The 23,838-nt window shown below is 38.8% G+C and overlaps 32 non-coding genes across 32 annotated transcripts; 20 read left to right on the top strand and 12 right to left on the bottom strand.

Annotated features, from left to right (window-relative positions):
- Nucleotides 1–69: 69 nt before the first annotated feature.
- On the bottom strand, nt 70–142 carry trnar-ucg (transfer RNA arginine (anticodon UCG)). The gene has a single exon. It is a non-coding gene; the product is annotated as a tRNA-Arg (tRNA).
- A 627-nt stretch (nt 143–769) lies between these two features.
- trnar-ucg (transfer RNA arginine (anticodon UCG)) lies at nt 770–842 on the bottom strand. Its single transcript has one exon. It is a non-coding gene; the product is annotated as a tRNA-Arg (tRNA).
- Nucleotides 843–2,822: 1,980 nt separating this feature from the next.
- On the top strand, nt 2,823–2,896 carry trnai-aau (transfer RNA isoleucine (anticodon AAU)). The gene has a single exon. It is a non-coding gene; the product is annotated as a tRNA-Ile (tRNA).
- A 2,015-nt stretch (nt 2,897–4,911) lies between these two features.
- On the bottom strand, nt 4,912–4,984 carry trnar-ucg (transfer RNA arginine (anticodon UCG)). The gene has a single exon. It is a non-coding gene; the product is annotated as a tRNA-Arg (tRNA).
- Nucleotides 4,985–5,661: 677 nt separating this feature from the next.
- Nucleotides 5,662–5,735, top strand: trnas-acu (transfer RNA serine (anticodon ACU)). The gene has a single exon. It is a non-coding gene; the product is annotated as a tRNA-Ser (tRNA).
- Nucleotides 5,736–6,121: 386 nt separating this feature from the next.
- Nucleotides 6,122–6,195, top strand: trnai-aau (transfer RNA isoleucine (anticodon AAU)). Its single transcript has one exon. It is a non-coding gene; the product is annotated as a tRNA-Ile (tRNA).
- Nucleotides 6,196–6,489: 294 nt separating this feature from the next.
- Nucleotides 6,490–6,562, bottom strand: trnar-ucg (transfer RNA arginine (anticodon UCG)). Its single transcript has one exon. It is a non-coding gene; the product is annotated as a tRNA-Arg (tRNA).
- A 259-nt stretch (nt 6,563–6,821) lies between these two features.
- Nucleotides 6,822–6,895, top strand: trnai-aau (transfer RNA isoleucine (anticodon AAU)). The gene has a single exon. It is a non-coding gene; the product is annotated as a tRNA-Ile (tRNA).
- Nucleotides 6,896–7,711: 816 nt separating this feature from the next.
- On the top strand, nt 7,712–7,785 carry trnai-aau (transfer RNA isoleucine (anticodon AAU)). The gene has a single exon. It is a non-coding gene; the product is annotated as a tRNA-Ile (tRNA).
- A 294-nt stretch (nt 7,786–8,079) lies between these two features.
- trnar-ucg (transfer RNA arginine (anticodon UCG)) lies at nt 8,080–8,152 on the bottom strand. The gene has a single exon. It is a non-coding gene; the product is annotated as a tRNA-Arg (tRNA).
- Nucleotides 8,153–8,411: 259 nt separating this feature from the next.
- Nucleotides 8,412–8,485, top strand: trnai-aau (transfer RNA isoleucine (anticodon AAU)). Its single transcript has one exon. It is a non-coding gene; the product is annotated as a tRNA-Ile (tRNA).
- A 1,154-nt stretch (nt 8,486–9,639) lies between these two features.
- trnai-aau (transfer RNA isoleucine (anticodon AAU)) lies at nt 9,640–9,713 on the top strand. The gene has a single exon. It is a non-coding gene; the product is annotated as a tRNA-Ile (tRNA).
- A 754-nt stretch (nt 9,714–10,467) lies between these two features.
- Nucleotides 10,468–10,540, bottom strand: trnar-ucg (transfer RNA arginine (anticodon UCG)). The gene has a single exon. It is a non-coding gene; the product is annotated as a tRNA-Arg (tRNA).
- A 259-nt stretch (nt 10,541–10,799) lies between these two features.
- On the top strand, nt 10,800–10,873 carry trnai-aau (transfer RNA isoleucine (anticodon AAU)). The gene has a single exon. It is a non-coding gene; the product is annotated as a tRNA-Ile (tRNA).
- Nucleotides 10,874–12,059: 1,186 nt separating this feature from the next.
- trnai-aau (transfer RNA isoleucine (anticodon AAU)) lies at nt 12,060–12,133 on the top strand. The gene has a single exon. It is a non-coding gene; the product is annotated as a tRNA-Ile (tRNA).
- A 294-nt stretch (nt 12,134–12,427) lies between these two features.
- trnar-ucg (transfer RNA arginine (anticodon UCG)) lies at nt 12,428–12,500 on the bottom strand. Its single transcript has one exon. It is a non-coding gene; the product is annotated as a tRNA-Arg (tRNA).
- Nucleotides 12,501–12,759: 259 nt separating this feature from the next.
- Nucleotides 12,760–12,833, top strand: trnai-aau (transfer RNA isoleucine (anticodon AAU)). Its single transcript has one exon. It is a non-coding gene; the product is annotated as a tRNA-Ile (tRNA).
- Nucleotides 12,834–13,649: 816 nt separating this feature from the next.
- trnai-aau (transfer RNA isoleucine (anticodon AAU)) lies at nt 13,650–13,723 on the top strand. The gene has a single exon. It is a non-coding gene; the product is annotated as a tRNA-Ile (tRNA).
- A 294-nt stretch (nt 13,724–14,017) lies between these two features.
- Nucleotides 14,018–14,090, bottom strand: trnar-ucg (transfer RNA arginine (anticodon UCG)). Its single transcript has one exon. It is a non-coding gene; the product is annotated as a tRNA-Arg (tRNA).
- A 259-nt stretch (nt 14,091–14,349) lies between these two features.
- On the top strand, nt 14,350–14,423 carry trnai-aau (transfer RNA isoleucine (anticodon AAU)). The gene has a single exon. It is a non-coding gene; the product is annotated as a tRNA-Ile (tRNA).
- A 354-nt stretch (nt 14,424–14,777) lies between these two features.
- Nucleotides 14,778–14,851, top strand: trnai-aau (transfer RNA isoleucine (anticodon AAU)). Its single transcript has one exon. It is a non-coding gene; the product is annotated as a tRNA-Ile (tRNA).
- Nucleotides 14,852–15,605: 754 nt separating this feature from the next.
- Nucleotides 15,606–15,678, bottom strand: trnar-ucg (transfer RNA arginine (anticodon UCG)). Its single transcript has one exon. It is a non-coding gene; the product is annotated as a tRNA-Arg (tRNA).
- Nucleotides 15,679–15,937: 259 nt separating this feature from the next.
- On the top strand, nt 15,938–16,011 carry trnai-aau (transfer RNA isoleucine (anticodon AAU)). The gene has a single exon. It is a non-coding gene; the product is annotated as a tRNA-Ile (tRNA).
- A 726-nt stretch (nt 16,012–16,737) lies between these two features.
- Nucleotides 16,738–16,811, top strand: trnai-aau (transfer RNA isoleucine (anticodon AAU)). The gene has a single exon. It is a non-coding gene; the product is annotated as a tRNA-Ile (tRNA).
- Nucleotides 16,812–17,197: 386 nt separating this feature from the next.
- On the top strand, nt 17,198–17,271 carry trnai-aau (transfer RNA isoleucine (anticodon AAU)). The gene has a single exon. It is a non-coding gene; the product is annotated as a tRNA-Ile (tRNA).
- A 294-nt stretch (nt 17,272–17,565) lies between these two features.
- Nucleotides 17,566–17,638, bottom strand: trnar-ucg (transfer RNA arginine (anticodon UCG)). The gene has a single exon. It is a non-coding gene; the product is annotated as a tRNA-Arg (tRNA).
- A 627-nt stretch (nt 17,639–18,265) lies between these two features.
- Nucleotides 18,266–18,338, bottom strand: trnar-ucg (transfer RNA arginine (anticodon UCG)). The gene has a single exon. It is a non-coding gene; the product is annotated as a tRNA-Arg (tRNA).
- Nucleotides 18,339–18,597: 259 nt separating this feature from the next.
- trnai-aau (transfer RNA isoleucine (anticodon AAU)) lies at nt 18,598–18,671 on the top strand. Its single transcript has one exon. It is a non-coding gene; the product is annotated as a tRNA-Ile (tRNA).
- A 1,647-nt stretch (nt 18,672–20,318) lies between these two features.
- trnai-aau (transfer RNA isoleucine (anticodon AAU)) lies at nt 20,319–20,392 on the top strand. Its single transcript has one exon. It is a non-coding gene; the product is annotated as a tRNA-Ile (tRNA).
- A 2,014-nt stretch (nt 20,393–22,406) lies between these two features.
- trnar-ucg (transfer RNA arginine (anticodon UCG)) lies at nt 22,407–22,479 on the bottom strand. The gene has a single exon. It is a non-coding gene; the product is annotated as a tRNA-Arg (tRNA).
- A 259-nt stretch (nt 22,480–22,738) lies between these two features.
- trnai-aau (transfer RNA isoleucine (anticodon AAU)) lies at nt 22,739–22,812 on the top strand. The gene has a single exon. It is a non-coding gene; the product is annotated as a tRNA-Ile (tRNA).
- A 726-nt stretch (nt 22,813–23,538) lies between these two features.
- On the top strand, nt 23,539–23,612 carry trnai-aau (transfer RNA isoleucine (anticodon AAU)). Its single transcript has one exon. It is a non-coding gene; the product is annotated as a tRNA-Ile (tRNA).
- Nucleotides 23,613–23,838: the final 226 nt, after the last annotated feature.

Consider the following 23,838-nt stretch of genomic DNA (forward strand, 5'->3'; position numbering starts at 1 on the left):
ACATCCAGCATTTAATTTTTTACTTAAGGCACTACAATGTATATATATTTATGTAAATTGAGGAACATTCAACCACGAAGGGACTCGAACCCTCAATCTTCTGATTCGAAGTCAGACGCCTTGTCCATCAGGCCACGTGGTCTTAGTGCTCTGTTGTCAGGTTTAACGTAGAGCGATCCAATCATTGATTAAAGCTTCTCTGAATTTAAATACATGACCGAAAGATTGATCCATGAAATATCTTACTTTATATAGGTTTTTTGTAACCATGTGTATGTGTACAAAATATCTCAATAAGGCATAGTGAGTCGTTTACTAAATCATACTGCACTTCTACTGTGGTTTTCCCTGTGCAAAAGGAACAGTGGAATAATAAATGGAGTCTATCCTCACTATATTGTGGCCGGTTAGCTCAGATGGTCAGAGCGTGATGCTAATAACGCCAAGGTCATCGGTTCAAGCCCCATACTGGCCAGTTGTTTGTAACGAATGCAATGCCATTTCATCAAAAAAACAGCCTTGTGTTTGATCTCTCACTGTTATTGCCAGATTCCTCTCCAAGTAGTGAACAATAACATGCTATTTTAAAGCACAAAGGGTCTTGAACCCATGAGAGTTTAAATAGAAAAGCAACTTTATACAGTAAGATGTGTTTTGGCCTTAGTCAATTGTTGGTGAGCTTTTTTTCATTGTCTGTACACCACATCCAGCATTTAATTTTTTACTTAAGGCACTACAATGTAGATATTTTTGTACATTGAGGAACATTCAACCACGAAGGGACTCGAACCCTCAATCTTCTGATTCGAAGTCAGACGCCTTGTCCATTAGGCCACGTGGTCTTAGTGCTCTGTTGTCAGGTTTAACGTAGAGCGATCCAATCATTGATTAAAGCTTCTCTGAATTTAAATACATGACCGAAAGATTGATCCATGAAATATCTTACTTTATATACGTTTTTTGTAACCATGTGTATGTGTACAAAATATCTCAATAAGGCATAGTGAGTCGTTTACTAAATCATACTGCACTTCTACTGTGGTTTTCCCTGTGCAAAAGGAACAGTGGAATAATAAATGGAGTCTATCCTCACTATATTGTGGCCGGTTAGCTCAGATGGTCAGAGCGTGGTGCTAATAACGCCAAGGTCATGTGTTCAAGCCCCATACTGGCCAGTTGTTTGTAACGAATGCAATACCATTTCATCAAAAAAACAGCCTTGTGTTTGATCTCTCACTGTTATTGCCAGATTCCTCTCCAAGTAGTGAACAATAACATGCTATTTTAAAGCACAAAGGGTCTTGAACCCCTGAGATTTGAAATAGAAAAGCAACTTTATACAGTAAGATGTGTTTTGGTCTTAGTCAATTGTTGGTGAGCTTTTTTTCATTGTGTGTACACCACATCCAGCATTTAATTTTTTACTTAAGGCACTACACTGTAGATATTTGTTACTGCCCTTCTACTGTTGTTCACCCTGTGCAAAATGAACACTGGACAAATGAATGGAGTCTATTTTCACTTAGTTTGTGGCCGGTTAGCTCAGATGGTCAGTAACGAATGCAATGGCATTCCACCAAAAAAAACATGTGTGTTTGTTCTTTTGCTATTATTGCCAGTATCCTCCCCAAGTTGTGAACAATAATATGCTATTTTAAAGCACAAAGGGTCTTGAACCCCTGAGATTTGAAATAGAAAAGCAACTTTATACAGTAAGATGTGTTTTGGTCTTAGTCAATTGTTGGTGAGTTTTTTTTCATTGTGTGTACACCACATCCAGCATTTAATTTTTTACTTAAGGCACTACACTGTAGATATTTGTTACTGCCCTTCTACTGTTGTTCACCCTGTGCAAAATGAACACTGGACAAATGAATGGAGTCTATTTTTGCTTAGTTTGTGGCCGGTTAGCTCAGATGGTCAGAGCGTGGTGCTAATAACGCCAAGGTCATGGGTTCAGTCCCCATACTGGCCAGTTGTTTGTGACGAATGCAATGGCATTTCACCAAAAAAACCATTTGTGTTTGTTCTTTCACTATTATTGCCAATATCCTCCCCAAGTTGTGAACAATAATATGCAATTTAAAGCACAAAGGGTCTTGAACCCCTGAGATTTGAAATAGAAAAGCAACTTTATACAGTAAGATGCGTTTTGGTCTTAGTCAATTGTTGGTGAGCTTTTTTTCATTGTGTGTACACCACATCCAGCATTTCATTTTTACTTAAGGCACTACAATGTAGATATTTGTGTAAATTGTGGAACATTCAACCACAAAGTGACTCGAATCCTCAATCTTCTGATTCAAAGTCAGACGCCTTGTCCATTAGGCCACGTGGTCTTAGTTCTCTTCACTACATTGTGGCCGGTTAGCTCAGATGGTCAGAGCGTGGTGCTAATAAAGCCAAGGTCATGGGTTCAATCCCCATACTGGCCAGTTGTTTGTGACGAATGCAATGGCATTTCACCAAAAAAAACATGTGTGTTTGTTCTTTCACTATTATTGCCAATATCCTCCCCAAGTTGTGAACAATAATATGCTATTTTAAAGCACAAAGGGTCTTGAACCCCTGAGATTTGAAATAGAAAAGCAACTTTATACAGTAAGATGTGTTTTGGTCTTAGTCAATTGTTGGTGAGTTTTTTTTCATTGTGTGTACACCACATCCAGCATTTCATTTTTACTTAAGGCACTACAATGTAGATATTTGTGTAAATTGTGGAACATTCAACCACAAAGGGACTCGAATCCTCAATCTTCTGATTCAAAGTCAGACGCCTTGTCCATTAGGCCACGTGGTCTTAGTTCTCTTCACTACGTTGTGGCCGGTTAGCTCAGATGGTCAGAGCGTGGTGCTAATAACGCCAAGGTCATGGGTTCAAGCCCCATACTGGCCAGTTGTTTGTAACGAATGCAATACCATTTCATCAAAAAAACAGCCTTGTGTTTGATCTCTCACTGTTATTGCCAGATTCCTCTCCAAGTAGTGAACAATAACATGCTATTTTAAAGCACAAAGGGTCTTGAACCCCTGAGATTTGAAATAGAAAAGCAACTTTATACAGTAAGATGTGTTTTGGTCTTAGTCAATTGTTGGTGAGCTTTTTTTCATTGTGTGTACACCACATCCAGCATTTAATTTTTTACTTAAGGCACTACACTGTAGATATTTGTTACTGCCCTTCTACTGTTGTTCACCCTGTGCAAAATGAACACTGGACAAATGAATGGAGTCTATTTTCACTTAGTTTGTGGCCGGTTAGCTCAGATGGTCAGTAACGAATGCAATGGCATTCCACCAAAAAAAACATGTGTGTTTGTTCTTTTGCTATTATTGCCAGTATCCTCCCCAAGTTGTGAACAATAATATGCTATTTTAAAGCACAAAGGGTCTTGAACCCCTGAGATTTGAAATAGAAAAGCAACTTTATACAGTAAGATGTGTTTTGGTCTTAGTCAATTGTTGGTGAGTTTTTTTTCATTGTGTGTACACCACATCCAGCATTTAATTTTTTACTTAAGGCACTACACTGTAGATATTTGTTACTGCCCTTCTACTGTTGTTCACCCTGTGCAAAATGAACACTGGACAAATGAATGGAGTCTATTTTTGCTTAGTTTGTGGCCGGTTAGCTCAGATGGTCAGAGCGTGGTGCTAATAACGCCAAGGTCATGGGTTCAGTCCCCATACTGGCCAGTTGTTTGTGACGAATGCAATGGCATTTCACCAAAAAAACCATTTGTGTTTGTTCTTTCACTATTATTGCCAATATCCTCCCCAAGTTGTGAACAATAATATGCAATTTAAAGCACAAAGGGTCTTGAACCCCTGAGATTTGAAATAGAAAAGCAACTTTATACAGTAAGATGCGTTTTGGTCTTAGTCAATTGTTGGTGAGCTTTTTTTCATTGTGTGTACACCACATCCAGCATTTCATTTTTACTTAAGGCACTACAATGTAGATATTTGTGTAAATTGTGGAACATTCAACCACAAAGTGACTCGAATCCTCAATCTTCTGATTCAAAGTCAGACGCCTTGTCCATTAGGCCACGTGGTCTTAGTTCTCTTCACTACATTGTGGCCGGTTAGCTCAGATGGTCAGAGCGTGGTGCTAATAAAGCCAAGGTCATGGGTTCAATCCCCATACTGGCCAGTTGTTTGTGACGAATGCAATGGCATTTCACCAAAAAAAACATGTGTGTTTGTTCTTTCACTATTATTGCCAATATCCTCCCCAAGTTGTGAACAATAACATGCAATTTAAAGCACAAAGGGTCTTGAACCCCTGAGATTTGAAATAGAAAAGCAACTTTATACAGTAAGATGCGTTTTGGTCTTAGTCAATTGTTGGTGAGCTTTTTTTCATTGTGTGTACACCACATCCAGCATTTCATTTTTACTTAAGGCACTACAATGTAGATATTTGTGTAAATTGTGGAACATTCAACCACAAAGGGACTCGAATCCTCAATCTTCTGATTCAAAGTCAGACGCCTTGTCCATTAGGCCACGTGGTCTTAGTTCTCTTCACTACGTTGTGGCCGGTTAGCTCTGATGGTCAGAGCGTGGTGCTAATAACGCCAAGGTCATCGGTTCAAGCCCCATACTGGCCAGTTGTTTGTAACGAATGCAATGCCATTTCATCAAAAAAACAGCCTTGTGTTTGATCTCTCACTGTTATTGCCAGATTCCTCTCCAAGTAGTGAACAATAACATGCTATTTTAAAGCACAAAGGGTCTTGAACCCATGAGAGTTTAAATAGAAAAGCAACTTTATACAGTAAGATGTGTTTTGGTCTTAGTCACTTGTTGGTGAGCTTTTTTTTCATTGTGTGTACACCACATCCAGCATTTAATTTTTTACTTAAGGCACTACAATGTATATATTTATGTAAATTGAGGAACATTCAACCACGAAGGGACTCGAACCCTCAATCTTCTGATTCGAAGTCAGACGCCTTGTCCATCAGGCCACGTGGTCTTAGTGCTCTGTTGTCAGGTTTAACGTAGAGCGATCCAATCATTGATTAAAGCTTCTCTGAATTTAAATACATGACCGAAAGATTGATCCATGAAATATCTTACTTTATATAGGTTTTTTGTAACCATGTGTATGTGTACAAAATATCTCAATAAGGCATAGTGAGTCGTTTACTAAATCATATTGCACTTCTACTGTGGTTTTCCCTGTGCAAAATGAACAGTGGAATAATAAATGGAGTCTATCCTCACTATATTGTGGCCGGTTAGCTCAGATGGTCAGAGCGTGGTGCTAATAACGCCAAGGTCATATGCATACTGGCCAGTTGTTTGTAACGTCTGCAATGCCATTTCACCAAAAAAAACATGTGTTTGTTCTTTCACTATTATTGCCAGTATCCTCCCCAAGTTGTGAACAATAATATGCTATTTTAAAGCACAAAGGGTCTTGAACCCCTGAGATTTGAAATAGAAAAGCAACTTTATACAGTAAGATGTGTTTTGGTCTTAGTCAATTGTTGGTAAGCTTTTTTTCATTGTGTGTACACCACATCCAGCATTTAATTTTTTACTTAAGGCACTACACTGTAGATATTTGTTACTGCCCTTTTACTGTTGTTCACCCTGTGCAAAATGAACACTGGACAAATGAATGGAGTCTATTTTCACTTATTTTGTGGCCGGTTAGCTCAGATGGTCAGAGCATGGTGCTACTAACGCCAAGGTCATGGGTTCAATCCCCATACTGGCCAGTTGTTTGTGACGAATGCAATGGCATTTCACCAAAAAAAACATGTATGTTTGTTCTTTCACTATTATTGCCAATATCCTCCCCAAGTTATGAACAATAATATGCAATTTAAAGCACAAAGGGTCTTGAACCCCTGAGATTTGAAATAGAAAAGCAACTTTATACAGTAAGATGCGTTTTGGTCTTAGTCAATTGTTGGTGAGCTTTTTTTCATTGTGTGTACACCACATCCAGCATTTCATTTTTACTTAAGGCACTACAATGTAGATATTTGTGTAAATTGTGGAACATTCAACCACAAAGGGACTCGAATCCTCAATCTTCTGATTCAAAGTCAGACGCCTTGTCCATTAGGCCACGTGGTCTTAGTTCTCTTCACTACATTGTGGCCGGTTAGCTCAGATGGTCAGAGCGTGGTGCTAATAACGCCAAGGTCATGGGTTCAAGCCCCATACTGGCCAGTTGTTTGTAACGAATGCAATGCCATTTCATCAAAAAAATAGCCTTGTGTTTGATCTCTCACTGTTATTGCCTGTATCCTCCCCAAGTTGTGAACAATAACATGCTATTTTAAAGCACAAAGGGTCTTGAACCCATGAGATTTTAAATAGAAAAGCAACTTTATACAGTGAGATGTGTTTTGGTCTTAGTCAATTGTTGGTGAGCTTTTTTTCATTGTGTGTACACCACATCCAGCATTTAATTTTTTACTTAAGGCACTACAATGTAGATATTTTTGTACATTGAGGAACATTCAACCACGAAGGGACTCGAACCCTCAATCTTCTGATTCGAAGTCAGACGCCTTGTCCATTAGGCCACGTGGTCTTAGTGCTCTGTTGTCAGGTTTAACGTAGAGCGATCCAATCATTGATTAAAGCTTCTCTGAATTTAAATACATGACCGAAAGATTGATCCATGAAATATCTTACTTTATATACGTTTTTTGTAACCATGTGTATGTGTACAAAATATCTCAATAAGGCATAGTGAGTCGTTTACTAAATCATACTGCACTTCTACTGTGGTTTTCCCTGTGCAAAAGGAACAGTGGAATAATAAATGGAGTCTATCCTCACTATATTGTGGCCGGTTAGCTCAGATGGTCAGAGCGTGGTGCTAATAACGCCAAGGTCATGGGTTCAAGCCCCATACTGGCCAGTTGTTTGTAACGAATGCAATGCCATTTCATCAAAAAAACAGCCTTGTGTTTGATCTCTCACTGTTATTGCCAGATTCCTCTCCAAGTAGTGAACAATAACATGCTATTTTAAAGCACAAAGGGTCTTGAACCCATGAGAGTTTAAATAGAAAAGCAACTTTATACAGTAAGATGTGTTTTGGTCTTAGTCAATTGTTGGTGAGCTTTTTTTCATTGTGTGTACACCACATCCAGCATTTAATTTTTTACTTAAGGCACTACACTGTAGATATTTGTTACTGCCCTTTTACTGTTGTTCACCCTGTGCAAAATGAACACTGGACAAATGAATGGAGTCTATTTTCACTTATTTTGTGGCCGGTTAGCTCAGATGGTCAGAGCATGGTGCTAATAACGCCAAGGTCATGGGTTCAATCCCCATACTGGCCAGTTGTTTGTGACGAATGCAATGGCATTTCACCAAAAAAAACATGTATGTTTGTTCTTTCACTATTATTGCCAATATCCTCCCCAAGTTATGAACAATAATATGCAATTTAAAGCACAAAGGGTCTTGAACCCCTGAGATTTGAAATAGAAAAGCAACTTTATACAGTAAGATGCGTTTTGGTCTTAGTCAATTGTTGGTGAGCTTTTTTTCATTGTGTGTACACCACATCCAGCATTTCATTTTTACTTAAGGCACTACAATGTAGATATTTGTGTAAATTGTGGAACATTCAACCACAAAGGGACTCGAATCCTCAATCTTCTGATTCAAAGTCAGACGCCTTGTCCATTAGGCCACGTGGTCTTAGTTCTCTTCACTACATTGTGGCCGGTTAGCTCAGATGGTCAGAGCGTGGTGCTAATAACGCCAAGGTCATGGGTTCAAGCCCCATACTGGCCAGTTGTTTGTAACGAATGCAATGCCATTTCATCAAAAAAATAGCCTTGTGTTTGATCTCTCACTGTTATTGCCTGTATCCTCCCCAAGTTGTGAACAATAACATGCTATTTTAAAGCACAAAGGGTCTTGAACCCCTGAGATTTTAAATAGAAAAGCAACTTTATACAGTGAGATGTGTTTTGGTCTTAGTCAATTGTTGGTGAGCTTTTTTTCATTGTGTGTACACCACATCCAGCATTTAATTTTTTACTTAAGGCACTACAATGTAGATATTTTTGTACATTGAGGAACATTCAACCACGAAGGGACTCGAACCCTCAATCTTCTGATTCGAAGTCAGACGCCTTGTCCATTAGGCCACGTGGTCTTAGTGCTCTGTTGTCAGGTTTAACGTAGAGCGATCCAATCATTGATTAAAGCTTCTCTGAATTTAAATACATGACCGAAAGATTGATCCATGAAATATCTTACTTTATATACGTTTTTTGTAACCATGTGTATGTGTACAAAATATCTCAATAAGGCATAGTGAGTCGTTTACTAAATCATACTGCACTTCTACTGTGGTTTTCCCTGTGCAAAAGGAACAGTGGAATAATAAATGGAGTCTATCCTCACTATATTGTGGCCGGTTAGCTCAGATGGTCAGAGCGTGGTGCTAATAACGCCAAGGTCATGGGTTCAAGCCCCATACTGGCCAGTTGTTTGTAACGAATGCAATACCATTTCATCAAAAAAACAGCCTTGTGTTTGATCTCTCACTGTTATTGCCAGATTCCTCTCCAAGTAGTGAACAATAACATGCTATTTTAAAGCACAAAGGGTCTTGAACCCCTGAGATTTGAAATAGAAAAGCAACTTTATACAGTAAGATGTGTTTTGGTCTTAGTCAATTGTTGGTGAGCTTTTTTTCATTGTGTGTACACCACATCCAGCATTTAATTTTTTACTTAAGGCACTACACTGTAGATATTTGTTCCTGCCCTTCTACTGTTGTTCACCCTGTGCAAAATGAACACTGGACAAATGAATGGAGTCTATTTTCACATAGTTTGTGGCCGGTTAGCTCAGATGGTCAGTAACGAATGCAATGGCATTCCACCAAAAAAAACATGTGTGTTTGTTCTTTTGCTATTATTGCCAGTATCCTCCCCAAGTTGTGAACAATAATATGCTATTTTAAAGCACAAAGGGTCTTGAACCCCTGAGATTTGAAATAGAAAAGCAACTTTATACAGTAAGATGTGTTTTGGTCTTAGTCAATTGTTGGTGAGTTTTTTTTCATTGTGTGTACACCACATCCAGCATTTAATTTTTTACTTAAGGCACTACACTGTAGATATTTGTTACTGCCCTTCTACTGTTGTTCACCCTGTGCAAAATGAACACTGGACAAATGAATGGAGTCTATTTTTGCTTAGTTTGTGGCCGGTTAGCTCAGATGGTCAGAGAGTGGTGCTAATAACGCCAAGGTCATGGGTTCAGTCCCCATACTGGCCAGTTGTTTGTGACGAATGCAATGGCATTTCACCAAAAAAACCATTTGTGTTTGTTCTTTCACTATTATTGCCAATATCCTCCCCAAGTTGTGAACAATAATATGCAATTTAAAGCACAAAGGGTCTTGAACCCCTGAGATTTGAAATAGAAAAGCAACTTTATACAGTAAGATGTGTTTTGGTCTTAGTCAATTGTTGGTGAGTTTTTTTTCATTGTGTGTACACCACATCCAGCATTTAATTTTTTACTTAAGGCACTACACTGTAGATATTTGTTACTGCCCTTCTACTGTTGTTCACCCTGTGCAAAATGAACACTGGACAAATGAATGGAGTCTATTTTTGCTTAGTTTGTGGCCGGTTAGCTCAGATGGTCAGAGCGTGGTGCTAATAACGCCAAGGTCATGGGTTCAATCCCCATACTGGCCAGTTGTTTGTGACGAATGCAATGGCATTTCACCAAAAAAACCATTTGTGTTTGTTCTTTCACTATTATTGCCAATATCCTCCCCAAGTTGTGAACAATAATATGCAATTTAAAGCACAAAGGGTCTTGAACCCCTGAGATTTGAAATAGAAAAGCAACTTTATACAGTAAGATGCGTTTTGGTCTTAGTCAATTGTTGGTGAGCTTTTTTTCATTGTGTGTACACCACATCCAGCATTTCATTTTTACTTAAGGCACTACAATGTAGATATTTGTGTAAATTGTGGAACATTCAACCACAAAGGGACTCGAATCCTCAATCTTCTGATTCAAAGTCAGACGCCTTGTCCATTAGGCCACGTGGTCTTAGTTCTCTTCACTACGTTGTGGCAGGTTAGCTCAGATGGTCAGAGCGTGGTGCTAATAACGCCAAGGTCATCGGTTCAAGCCCCATACTGGCCAGTTGTTTGTAACGAATGCAATGCCATTTCATCAAAAAAACAGCCTTGTGTTTGATCTCTCACTGTTATTGCCAGATTCCTCTCCAAGTAGTGAACAATAACATGCTATTTTAAAGCACAAAGGGTCTTGAACCCATGAGAGTTTAAATAGAAAAGCAACTTTATACAGTAAGATGTGTTTTGGCCTTAGTCAATTGTTGGTGAGCTTTTTTTCATTGTCTGTACACCACATCCAGCATTTAATTTTTTACTTAAGGCACTACAATGTAGATATTTTTGTACATTGAGGAACATTCAACCACGAAGGGACTCGAACCCTCAATCTTCTGATTCGAAGTCAGACGCCTTGTCCATTAGGCCACGTGGTCTTAGTGCTCTGTTGTCAGGTTTAACGTAGAGCGATCCAATCATTGATTAAAGCTTCTCTGAATTTAAATACATGACCGAAAGATTGATCCATGAAATATCTTACTTTATATACGTTTTTTGTAACCATGTGTATGTGTACAAAATATCTCAATGAGGCATAGTGAGTCGTTTACTAAATCATACTGCACTTCTACTGTGGTTTTCCCTGTGCAAAAGGAACAGTGGAATAATAAATGGAGTCTATCCTCACTATATTGTGGCCGGTTAGCTCAGATGGTCAGAGCGTGGTGCTAATAACGCCAAGGTCATGGGTTCAAGCCCCATACTGGCCAGTTGTTTGTAACGAATGCAATACCATTTCATCAAAAAAACAGCCTTGTGTTTGATCTGTCACTGTTATTGCCAGATTCCTCTCCAAGTAGTGAACAATAACATGCTATTTTAAAGCACAAAGGGTCTTGAACCCCTGAGATTTGAAATAGAAAGCAAACTTTATACAGTAAGATGTGTTTTGGTCTTAGTCAATTGTTGGTGAGCTTTTTTTCATTGTGTGTACACCACATCCAGCATTTAATTTTTTACTTAAGGCACTACACTGTAGATATTTGTTACTGCCCTTCTACTGTTGTTCACCCTGTGCAAAATGAACACTGGACAAATGAATGGAGTCTATTTTCACTTAGTTTGTGGCCGGTTAGCTCAGATGGTCAGTAACGAATGCAATGGCATTCCACCAAAAAAAACATGTGTGTTTGTTCTTTTGCTATTATTGCCAGTATCCTCCCCAAGTTGTGAACAATAATATGCTATTTTAAAGCACAAAGGGTCTTGAACCCCTGAGATTTGAAATAGAAAAGCAACTTTATACAGTAAGATGTGTTTTGGTCTTAGTCAATTGTTGGTGAGTTTTTTTTCATTGTGTGTACACCACATCCAGCATTTAATTTTTTACTTAAGGCACTACACTGTAGATATTTGTTACTGCCCTTCTACTGTTGTTCACCCTGTGCAAAATGAACACTGGACAAATGAATGGAGTCTATTTTTGCTTAGTTTGTGGCCGGTTAGCTCAGATGGTCAGAGCATGGTGCTAATAACGCCAAGGTCATGGGTTCAATCCCCATACTGGCCAGTTGTTTGTGACGAATGCAATGGCATTTCACCAAAAAAAACATGTATGTTTGTTCTTTCACTATTATTGCCAATATCCTCCCCAAGTTATGAACAATAATATGCAATTTAAAGCACAAAGGGTCTTGAACCCCTGAGATTTGAAATAGAAAAGCAACTTTATACAGTAAGATGCGTTTTGGTCTTAGTCAATTGTTGGTGAGCTTTTTTTCATTGTGTGTACACCACATCCAGCATTTCATTTTTACTTAAGGCACTACAATGTAGATATTTGTGTAAATTGTGGAACATTCAACCACAAAGGGACTCGAATCCTCAATCTTCTGATTCAAAGTCAGACGCCTTGTCCATTAGGCCACGTGGTCTTAGTTCTCTTCACTACATTGTGGCCGGTTAGCTCAGATGGTCAGAGCGTGGTGCTAATAACGCCAAGGTCATGGGTTCAAGCCCCATACTGGCCAGTTGTTTGTAACGAATGCAATGCCATTTCATCAAAAAAATAGCCTTGTGTTTGATCTCTCACTGTTATTGCCTGTATCCTCCCCAAGTTGTGAACAATAACATGCTATTTTAAAGCACAAAGGGTCTTGAACCCATGAGATTTTAAATAGAAAAGCAACTTTATACAGTGAGATGTGTTTTGGTCTTAGTCAATTGTTGGTGAGCTTTTTTTCATTGTGTGTACACCACATCCAGCATTTAATTTTTTACTTAAGGCACTACAATGTAGATATTTTTGTACATTGAGGAACATTCAACCACGAAGGGACTCGAACCCTCAATCTTCTGATTCGAAGTCAGACGCCTTGTCCATTAGGCCACGTGGTCTTAGTGCTCTGTTGTCAGGTTTAACGTAGAGCGATCCAATCATTGATTAAAGCTTCTCTGAATTTAAATACATGACCGAAAGATTGATCCATGAAATATCTTACTTTATATACGTTTTTTGTAACCATGTGTATGTGTACAAAATATCTCAATAAGGCATAGTGAGTCGTTTACTAAATCATACTGCACTTCTACTGTGGTTTTCCCTGTGCAAAAGGAACAGTGGAATAATAAATGGAGTCTATCCTCACTATATTGTGGCCGGTTAGCTCAGATGGTCAGAGCGTGGTGCTAATAACGCCAAGGTCATGGGTTCAAGCCCCATACTGGCCAGTTGTTTGTAACGAATGCAATGCCATTTCATCAAAAAAACAGCCTTGTGTTTGATCTCTCACTGTTATTGCCAGATTCCTCTCCAAGTAGTGAACAATAACATGCTATTTTAAAGCACAAAGGGTCTTGAACCCATGAGAGTTTAAATAGAAAAGCAACTTTATACAGTAAGATGTGTTTTGGTCTTAGTCAATTGTTGGTGAGCTTTTTTTCATTGTGTGTACACCACATCCAGCATTTAATTTTTTACTTAAGGCACTACACTGTAGATATTTGTTACTGCCCTTTTACTGTTGTTCACCCTGTGCAAAATGAACACTGGACAAATGAATGGAGTCTATTTTCACTTATTTTGTGGCCGGTTAGCTCAGATGGTCAGAGCATGGTGCTAATAACGCCAAGGTCATGGGTTCAATCCCCATACTGGCCAGTTGTTTGTGACGAATGCAATGGCATTTCACCAAAAAAAACATGTATGTTTGTTCTTTCACTATTATTGCCAATATCCTCCCCAAGTTATGAACAATAATATGCAATTTAAAGCACAAAGGGTCTTGAACCCCTGAGATTTGAAATAGAAAAGCAACTTTATACAGTAAGATGCGTTTTGGTCTTAGTCAATTGTTGGTGAGCTTTTTTTCATTGTGTGTACACCACATCCAGCATTTCATTTTTACTTAAGGCACTACAATGTAGATATTTGTGTAAATTGTGGAACATTCAACCACAAAGGGACTCGAATCCTCAATCTTCTGATTCAAAGTCAGACGCCTTGTCCATTAGGCCACGTGGTCTTAGTTCTCTTCACTACATTGTGGCCGGTTAGCTCAGATGGTCAGAGCGTGGTGCTAATAACGCCAAGGTCATGGGTTCAAGCCCCATACTGGCCAGTTGTTTGTAACGAATGCAATGCCATTTCATCAAAAAAATAGCCTTGTGTTTGATCTCTCACTGTTATTGCCTGTATCCTCCCCAAGTTGTGAACAATAACATGCTATTTTAAAGCACAAAGGGTCTTGAACCCCTGAGATTTTAAATAGAAAAGCAACTTTATACAGTGAGATGTGTTTTGGTCTTAGTCAATTGTTGGTGAGCTTTTTTTCATTGTGTGTACACCACATCCAGCATTTAATTTTTTACTTAAGGCACTACAATGTAGATATTTTTGTACATTGAGGAACATTCAACCACGAAGGGACTCGAACCCTCAATCTTCTGATTCGAAGTCAGACGCCTTGTCCATTAGGCCACGTGGTCTTAGTGCTCTGTTGTCAGGTTTAACGTAGAGCGATCCAATCATTGATTAAAGCTTCTCTGAATTTAAATACATGACCGAAAGATTGATCCATGAAATATCTTACTTTATATACGTTTTTTGTAACCATGTGTATGTGTACAAAATATCTCAATAAGGCATAGTGAGTCGTTTACTAAATCATACTGCACTTCTACTGTGGTTTTCCCTGTGCAAAAGGAACAGTGGAATAATAAATGGAGTCTATCCTCACTATATTGTGGCCGGTTAGCTCAGATGGTCAGAGCGTGGTGCTAATAACGCCAAGGTCATGGGTTCAAGCCCCATACTGGCCAGTTGTTTGTGACGAATGCAATGGCATTTCACCAAAAAAACCATTTGTGTTTGTTCTTTCACTATTATTGCCAATATCCTCCCCAAGTTGTGAACAATAATATGCAATTTAAAGCACAAAGGGTCTTGAACCCCTGAGATTTGAAATAGAAAAGCAACTTTATACAGTAAGATGTGTTTTGGTCTTAGTCAATTGTTGGTGAGCTTTTTTTCATTGTGTGTACACCACATCCAGCATTTAATTTTTTACTTAAGGCACTACACTGTAGATATTTGTTACTGCCCTTCTACTGTTGTTCACCCTGTGCAAAATGAACACTGGACAAATGAATGGAGTCTATTTTCACTTAGTTTGTGGCCGGTTAGCTCAGATGGTCAGAGCGTGGTGCTAATAACGCCAAGGTCATGGGTTCAATCCCCATACTGGCCAGTTGTTTGTGACGAATGCAATGGCATTTCACCAAAAAAAACATGTATGTTTGTTCTTTCACTATTATTGCCAATATCCTCCCCAAGTTATGAACAATAATATGCAATTTAAAGCACAAAGGGTCTTGAACCCCTGAGATTTGAAATAGAAAAGCAACTTTATACAGTAAGATGCGTTTTGGTCTTAGTCAATTGTTGGTGAGCTTTTTTTCATTGTGTGTACACCACATCCAGCATTTCATTTTTACTTAAGGCACTACAATGTAGATATTTGTGTAAATTGTGGAACATTCAACCACAAAGGGACTCGAATCCTCAATCTTCTGATTCAAAGTCAGACGCCTTGTCCATTAGGCCACGTGGTCTTAGTTCTCTTCACTACGTTGTGGCAGGTTAGCTCAGATGGTCAGAGCGTGGTGCTAATAACGCCAAGGTCATCGGTTCAAGCCCCATACTGGCCAGTTGTTTGTAACGAATGCAATGCCATTTCATCAAAAAAACAGCCTTGTGTTTGATCTCTCACTGTTATTGCCAGATTCCTCTCCAAGTAGTGAACAATAACATGCTATTTTAAAGCACAAAGGGTCTTGAACCCATGAGAGTTTAAATAGAAAAGCAACTTTATACAGTAAGATGTGTTTTGGCCTTAGTCAATTGTTGGTGAGCTTTTTTTCATTGTCTGTACACCACATCCAGCATTTAATTTTTTACTTAAGGCACTACAATGTAGATATTTTTGTACATTGAGGAACATTCAACCACGAAGGGACTCGAACCCTCAATCTTCTGATTCGAAGTCAGACGCCTTGTCCATTAGGCCACGTGGTCTTAGTGCTCTGTTGTCAGGTTTAACGTAGAGCGATCCAATCATTGATTAAAGCTTCTCTGAATTTAAATACATGACCGAAAGATTGATCCATGAAATATCTTACTTTATATACGTTTTTTGTAACCATGTGTATGTGTACAAAATATCTCAATGAGGCATAGTGAGTCGTTTACTAAATCATACTGCACTTCTACTGTGGTTTTCCCTGTGCAAAAGGAACAGTGGAATAATAAATGGAGTCTATCCTCACTATATTGTGGCCGGTTAGCTCAGATGGTCAGAGCGTGGTGCTAATAACGCCAAGGTCATGGGTTCAAGCCCCATACTGGCCAGTTGTTTGTAACGAATGCAATACCATTTCATCAAAAAAACAGCCTTGTGTTTGATCTGTCACTGTTATTGCCAGATTCCTCTCCAAGTAGTGAACAATAACATGCTATTTTAAAGCACAAAGGGTCTTGAACCCCTGAGATTTGAAATAGAAAGCAAACTTTATACAGTAAGATGTGTTTTGGTCTTAGTCAATTGTTGGTGAGCTTTTTTTCATTGTGTGTACACCACATCCAGCATTTAATTTTTTACTTAAGGCACTACACTGTAGATATTTGTTACTGCCCTTCTACTGTTGTTCACCCTGTGCAAAATGAACACTGGACAAATGAATGGAGTCTATTTTCACTTAGTTTGTGGCCGGTTAGCTCAGATGGTCAGTAACGAATGCAATGGCATTCCACCAAAAAAAACATGTGTGTTTGTTCTTTTGCTATTATTGCCAGTATCCTCCCCAAGTTGTGAACAATAATATGCTATTTTAAAGCACAAAGGGTCTTGAACCCCTGAGATTTGAAATAGAAAAGCAACTTTATACAGTAAGATGTGTTTTGGTCTTAGTCAATTGTTGGTGAGTTTTTTTTCATTGTGTGTACACCACATCCAGCATTTAATTTTTTACTTAAGGCACTACACTGTAGATATTTGTTACTGCCCTTCTACTGTTGTTCACCCTGTGCAAAATGAACACTGGACAAATGAATGGAGTCTATTTTTGCTTAGTTTGTGGCCGGTTAGCTCAGATGGTCAGAGCGTGGTGCTAATAACGCCAAGGTCATGGGTTCAATCCCCATACTGGCCAGTTGTTTGTGACGAATGCAATGGCATTTCACCAAAAAAACCATTTGTGTTTGTTCTTTCACTATTATTGCCAATATCCTCCCCAAGTTGTGAACAATAATATGCAATTTAAAGCACAAAGGGTCTTGAACCCCTGAGATTTGAAATAGAAAAGCAACTTTATACAGTAAGATGCGTTTTGGTCTTAGTCAATTGTTGGTGAGCTTTTTTTCATTGTGTGTACACCACATCCAGCATTTCATTTTTACTTAAGGCACTACAATGTAGATATTTGTGTAAATTGTGGAACATTCAACCACAAAGGGACTCGAATCCTCAATCTTCTGATTCAAAGTCAGACGCCTTGTCCATTAGGCCACGTGGTCTTAGTTCTCTTCACTACGTTGTGGCCGGTTAGCTCAGATGGTCAGAGCGTGGTGCTAATAACGCCAAGGTCATGGGTTCAAGCCCCATACTGGCCAGTTGTTTGTAACGAATGCAATGCCATTTCATCAAAAAAACAGCCTTGTGTTTGATCTCTCACTGTTATTGCCAGATTCCTCTCCAAGTAGTGAACAATAACATGCTATTTTAAAGCACAAAGGGTCTTGAACCCATGAGAGTTTAAATAGAAAAGCAACTTTATACAGTAAGATGTGTTTTGGCCTTAGTCAATTGTTGGTGAGCTTTTTTTCATTGTCTGTACACCACATCCAGCATTTAATTTTTTACTTAAGGCACTACAATGTAGATATTTTTGTACATTGAGGAACATTCAACCACGAAGGGACTCGAACCCTCAATCTTCTGATTCGAAGTCAGACGCCTTGTCCATTAGGCCACGTGGTCTTAGTGCTCTGTTGTCAGGTTTAACGTAGAGCGATCCAATCATTGATTAAAGCTTCTCTGAATTTAAATACATGACCGAAAGATTGATCCATGAAATATCTTACTTTATATACGTTTTTTGTAACCATGTGTATGTGTACAAAATATCTCAATAAGGCATAGTGAGTCGTTTACTAAATCATACTGCACTTCTACTGTGGTTTTCCCTGTGCAAAAGGAACAGTGGAATAATAAATGGAGTCTATCCTCACTATATTGTGGCCGGTTAGCTCAGATGGTCAGAGCGTGATGCTAATAACGCCAAGGTCATCGGTTCAAGCCCCATACTGGCCAGTTGTTTGTAACGAATGCAATGCCATTTCATCAAAAAAACAGCCTTGTGTTTGATCTCTCACTGTTATTGCCAGATTCCTCTCCAAGTAGTGAACAATAACATGCTATTTTAAAGCACAAAGGGTCTTGAACCCATGAGAGTTTAAATAGAAAAGCAACTTTATACAGTAAGATGTGTTTTGGCCTTAGTCAATTGTTGGTGAGCTTTTTTTCATTGTCTGTACACCACATCCAGCATTTAATTTTTTACTTAAGGCACTACAATGTAGATATTTTTGTACATTGAGGAACATTCAACCACGAAGGGACTCGAACCCTCAATCTTCTGATTCGAAGTCAGACGCCTTGTCCATTAGGCCACGTGGTCTTAGTGCTCTGTTGTCAGGTTTAACGTAGAGCGATCCAATCATTGATTAAAGCTTCTCTGAATTTAAATACATGACCGAAAGATTGATCCATGAAATATCTTACTTTATATACGTTTTTTGTAACCATGTGTATGTGTACAAAATATCTCAATAAGGCATAGTGAGTCGTTTACTAAATCATACTGCACTTCTACTGTGGTTTTCCCTGTGCAAAAGGAACAGTGGAATAATAAATGGAGTCTATCCTCACTATATTGTGGCCGGTTAGCTCAGATGGTCAGAGCGTGGTGCTAATAACGCCAAGGTCATGGGTTCAAGCCCCATACTGGCCAGTTGTTTGTAACGAATGCAATACCATTTCATCAAAAAAACAGCCTTGTGTTTGATCTCTCACTGTTATTGCCAGATTCCTCTCCAAGTAGTGAACAGTAACATGCTATTTTAAAGCACAAAGGGTCTTGAACCCCTGAGATTTGAAATAGAAAAGCAACTTTATACAGTAAGATGTGTTTTGGTCTTAGTCAATTGTTGGTGAGCTTTTTTTCATTGTGTGTACACCACATCCAGCATTTAATTTTTTACTTAAGGCACTACACTGTAGATATTTGTTCCTGCCCTTCTACTGTTGTTCACCCTGTGCAAAATGAACACTGGACAAATGAATGGAGTCTATTTTCACATAGTTTGTGGCCGGTTAGCTCAGATGGTCAGTAACGAATGCAATGGCATTCCACCAAAAAAAACATGTGTGTTTGTTCTTTTGCTATTATTGCCAGTATCCTCCCCAAGTTGTGAACAATAATATGCTATTTTAAAGCACAAAGGGTCTTGAACCCCTGAGATTTGAAATAGAAAAGCAACTTTATACAGTAAGATGTGTTTTGGTCTTAGTCAATTGTTGGTGAGTTTTTTTTCATTGTGTGTACACCACATCCAGCATTTAATTTTTTACTTAAGGCACTACACTGTAGATATTTGTTACTGCCCTTCTACTGTTGTTCACCCTGTGCAAAATGAACACTGGACAAATGAATGGAGTCTATTTTTGCTTAGTTTGTGGCCGGTTAGCTCAGATGGTCAGAGCGTGGTGCTAATAACGTCAAGGTCATGGGTTCAGTCCCCATACTGGCCAGTTGTTTGTGACGAATGCAATGGCATTTCACCAAAAAAACCATTTGTGTTTGTTCTTTCACTATTATTGCCAATATCCTCCCCAAGTTGTGAACAATAATATGCAATTTAAAGCACAAAGGGTCTTGAACCCCTGAGATTTGAAATAGAAAAGCAACTTTATACAGTAAGATGCGTTTTGGTCTTAGTCAATTGTTGGTGAGCTTTTTTTCATTGTGTGTACACCACATCCAGCATTTCATTTTTACTTAAGGCACTACAATGTAGATATTTGTGTAAATTGTGGAACATTCAACCACAAAGTGACTCGAATCCTCAATCTTCTGATTCAAAGTCAGACGCCTTGTCCATTAGGCCACGTGGTCTTAGTTCTCTTCACTACATTGTGGCCGGTTAGCTCAGATGGTCAGAGCGTGGTGCTAATAAAGCCAAGGTCATGGGTTCAATCCCCATACTGGCCAGTTGTTTGTGACGAATGCAATGGCATTTCACCAAAAAAAACATGTGTGTTTGTTCTTTCACTATTATTGCCAATATCCTCCCCAAGTTGTGAACAATAATATGCTATTTTAAAGCACAAAGGGTCTTGAACCCCTGAGATTTGAAATAGAAAAGCAACTTTATACAGTAAGATGTGTTTTGGTCTTAGTCAATTGTTGGTGAGTTTTTTTTCATTGTGTGTACACCACATCCAGCATTTCATTTTTACTTAAGGCACTACAATGTAGATATTTGTGTAAATTGTGGAACATTCAACCACAAAGGGACTCGAATCCTCAATCTTCTGATTCAAAGTCAGACGCCTTGTCCATTAGGCCACGTGGTCTTAGTTCTCTTCACTACGTTGTGGCCGGTTAGCTCAGATGGTCAGAGCGTGGTGCTAATAACGCCAAGGTCATGGGTTCAAGCCCCATACTGGCCAGTTGTTTGTAACGAATGCAATACCATTTCATCAAAAAAACAGCCTTGTGTTTGATCTCTCACTGTTATTGCCAGATTCCTCTCCAAGTAGTGAACAATAACATGCTATTTTAAAGCACAAAGGGTCTTGAACCCCTGAGATTTGAAATAGAAAAGCAACTTTATACAGTAAGATGTGTTTTGGTCTTAGTCAATTGTTGGTGAGCTTTTTTTCATTGTGTGTACACCACATCCAGCATTTAATTTTTTACTTAAGGCACTACACTGTAGATATTTGTTACTGCCCTTCTACTGTTGTTCACCCTGTGCAAAATGAACACTGGACAAGTGAATGGAGTCTATTTTCACTTAGTTTGTGGCCGGTTAGCTCAGATGGTCAGTAACGAATGCAATGGCATTCCACCAAAAAAAACATGTGTGTTTGTTCTTTTGCTATTATTGCCAGTATCCTCCCCAAGTTGTGAACAATAATATGCTATTTTAAAGCACAAAGGGTCTTGAACCCCTGAGATTTGAAATAGAAAAGCAACTTTATACAGTAAGATGTGTTTTGGTCTTAGTCAATTGTTGGTGAGTTTTTTTTCATTGTGTGTACACCACATCCAGCATTTAATTTTTTACTTAAGGCACTACACTGTAGATATTTGTTACTGCCCTTCTACTGTTGTTCACCCTGTGCAAAATGAACACTGGACAAATGAATGGAGTCTATTTTTGCTTAGTTTGTGGCCGGTTAGCTCAGATGGTCAGAGCGTGGTGCTAATAACGCCAAGGTCATGGGTTCAGTCCCCATACTGGCCAGTTGTTTGTGACGAATGCAATGGCATTTCACCAAAAAAACCATTTGTGTTTGTTCTTTCACTATTATTGCCAATATCCTCCCCAAGTTGTGAACAATAATATGCAATTTAAAGCACAAAGGGTCTTGAACCCCTGAGATTTGAAATAGAAAAGCAACTTTATACAGTAAGATGCGTTTTGGTCTTAGTCAATTGTTGGTGAGCTTTTTTTCATTGTGTGTACACCACATCCAGCATTTCATTTTTACTTAAGGCACTACAATGTAGATATTTGTGTAAATTGTGGAACATTCAACCACAAAGTGACTCGAATCCTCAATCTTCTGATTCAAAGTCAGACGCCTTGTCCATTAGGCCACGTGGTCTTAGTTCTCTTCACTATATTGTGGCCGGTTAGCTCAGATGGTCAGAGCGTGGTGCTAATAAAGCCAAGGTCATGGGTTCAATCCCCATACTGGCCAGTTGTTTGTGACGAATGCAATGGCATTTCACCAAAAAAAACATGTGTGTTTGTTCTTTCACTATTATTGCCAATATCCTCCCCAAGTTGTGAACAATAACATGCAATTTAAAGCACAAAGGGTCTTGAACCCCTGAGATTTGAAATAGAAAAGCAACTTTATACAGTAAGATGCGTTTTGGTCTTAGTCAATTGTTGGTGAGCTTTTTTTCATTGTGTGTACACCACATCCAGCATTTCATTTTTACTTAAGGCACTACAATGTAGATATTTGTGTAAATTGTGGAACATTCAACCACAAAGGGACTCGAATCCTCAATCTTCTGATTCAAAGTCAGACGCCTTGTCCATTAGGCCACGTGGTCTTAGTTCTCTTCACTACGTTGTGGCCGGTTAGCTCAGATGGTCAGAGCGTGGTGCTAATAACGCCAAGGTCATCGGTTCAAGCCCCATACTGGCCAGTTGTTTGTAACGAATGCAATGCCATTTCATCAAAAAAACAGCCTTGTGTTTGATCTCTCACTGTTATTGCCAGATTCCTCTCCAAGTAGTGAACAATAACATGCTATTTTAAAGCACAAAGGGTCTTGAACCCATGAGAGTTTAAATAGAAAAGCAACTTTATACAGTAAGATGTGTTTTGGCCTTAGTCAATTGTTGGTGAGCTTTTTTTCATTGTCTGTACACCACATCCAGCATTTAATTTTTTACTTAAGTCACTACAATGTAGATATTTTTGTACATTGAGGAACATTCAACCACGAAGGGACTCGAACCCTCAATCTTCTGATTCGAAGTCAGACGCCTTGTCCATTAGGCCACGTGGTCTTAGTGCTCTGTTGTCAGGTTTAACGTAGAGCGATCCAATCATTGATTAAAGCTTCTCTGAATTTAAATACATGACCGAAAGATTGATCCATGAAATATCTTACTTTATATACGTTTTTTGTAACCATGTGTATGTGTACAAAATATCTCAATAAGGCATAGTGAGTCGTTTACTAAATCATACTGCACTTCTACTGTGGTTTTCCCTGTGCAAAAGGAACAGTGGAATAATAAATGGAGTCTATCCTCACTATATTGTGGCCGGTTAGCTCAGATGGTCAGAGCGTGGTGCTAATAACGCCAAGGTCATGGGTTCAAGCCCCATACTGGCCAGTTGTTTGTAACGAATGCAATACCATTTTATCAAAAAAACAGCCTTGTGTTTGATCTCTCACTGTTATTGCCAGATTCCTCTCCAAGTAGTGAACAATAACATGCTATTTTAAAGCACAAAGGGTCTTGAACCCCTGAGATTTGAAATAGAAAAGCAACTTTATACAGTAAGATGTGTTTTGGCCTTAGTCAATTGTTGGTGAGCTTTTTTTCATTGTGTGTACACCACATCCAGCATTTAATTTTTTACTTAAGGCACTACACTGTAGATATTTGTTACTGCCCTTCTACTGTTGTTCACCCTGTGCAAAATGAACACTGGACAAATGAATGGAGTCTATTTTCACTTAGTTTGTGGCCGGTTAGCTCAGATGGTCAGTAACGAATGCAATGGCATTCCACCAAAAAAAACATGTGTGTTTGTTCTTTTGCTATTATTGCCAGTATCCTCCCCAAGTTGTGAACAATAATATGCTATTTTAAAGCACAAAGGGTCTTGAACCCCTGAGATTTGAAATAGAAAAGCAACTTTATACAGTAAGATGTGTTTTGGTCTTAGTCAATTGTTGGTGAGTTTTTTTTCATTGTGTGTACACCACATCCAGCATTTAATTTTTTACTTAAGGCACTACACTGTAGATATTTGTTACTGCCCTTCTACTGTTGTTCACCCTGTGCAAAATGAACACTGGACAAATGAATGGAGTCTATTTTTGCTTAGTTTGTGGCCGGTTAGCTCAGATGGTCAGAGCGTGGTGCTAATAACGCCAAGGTCATGGGTTCAATCCCCATACTGGCCAGTTGTTTGTGACGAATGCAATGGCATTTCACCAAAAAAACCATTTGTGTTTGTTCTTTCACTATTATTGCCAATATCCTCCCCAAGTTGTGAACAATAATATGCAATTTAAAGCACAAAGGGTCTTGAACCCCTGAGATTTGAAATAGAAAAGCAACTTTATACAGTAAGATGCGTTTTGGTCTTAGTCAATTGTTGGTGAGCTTTTTTTCATTGTGTGTACACCA

Source organism: Limanda limanda, chromosome 5 (genome assembly GCF_963576545.1).
Source record: "Limanda limanda chromosome 5, fLimLim1.1, whole genome shotgun sequence".
Lineage (NCBI taxonomy): Eukaryota > Metazoa > Chordata > Actinopteri > Pleuronectiformes > Pleuronectidae > Limanda > Limanda limanda.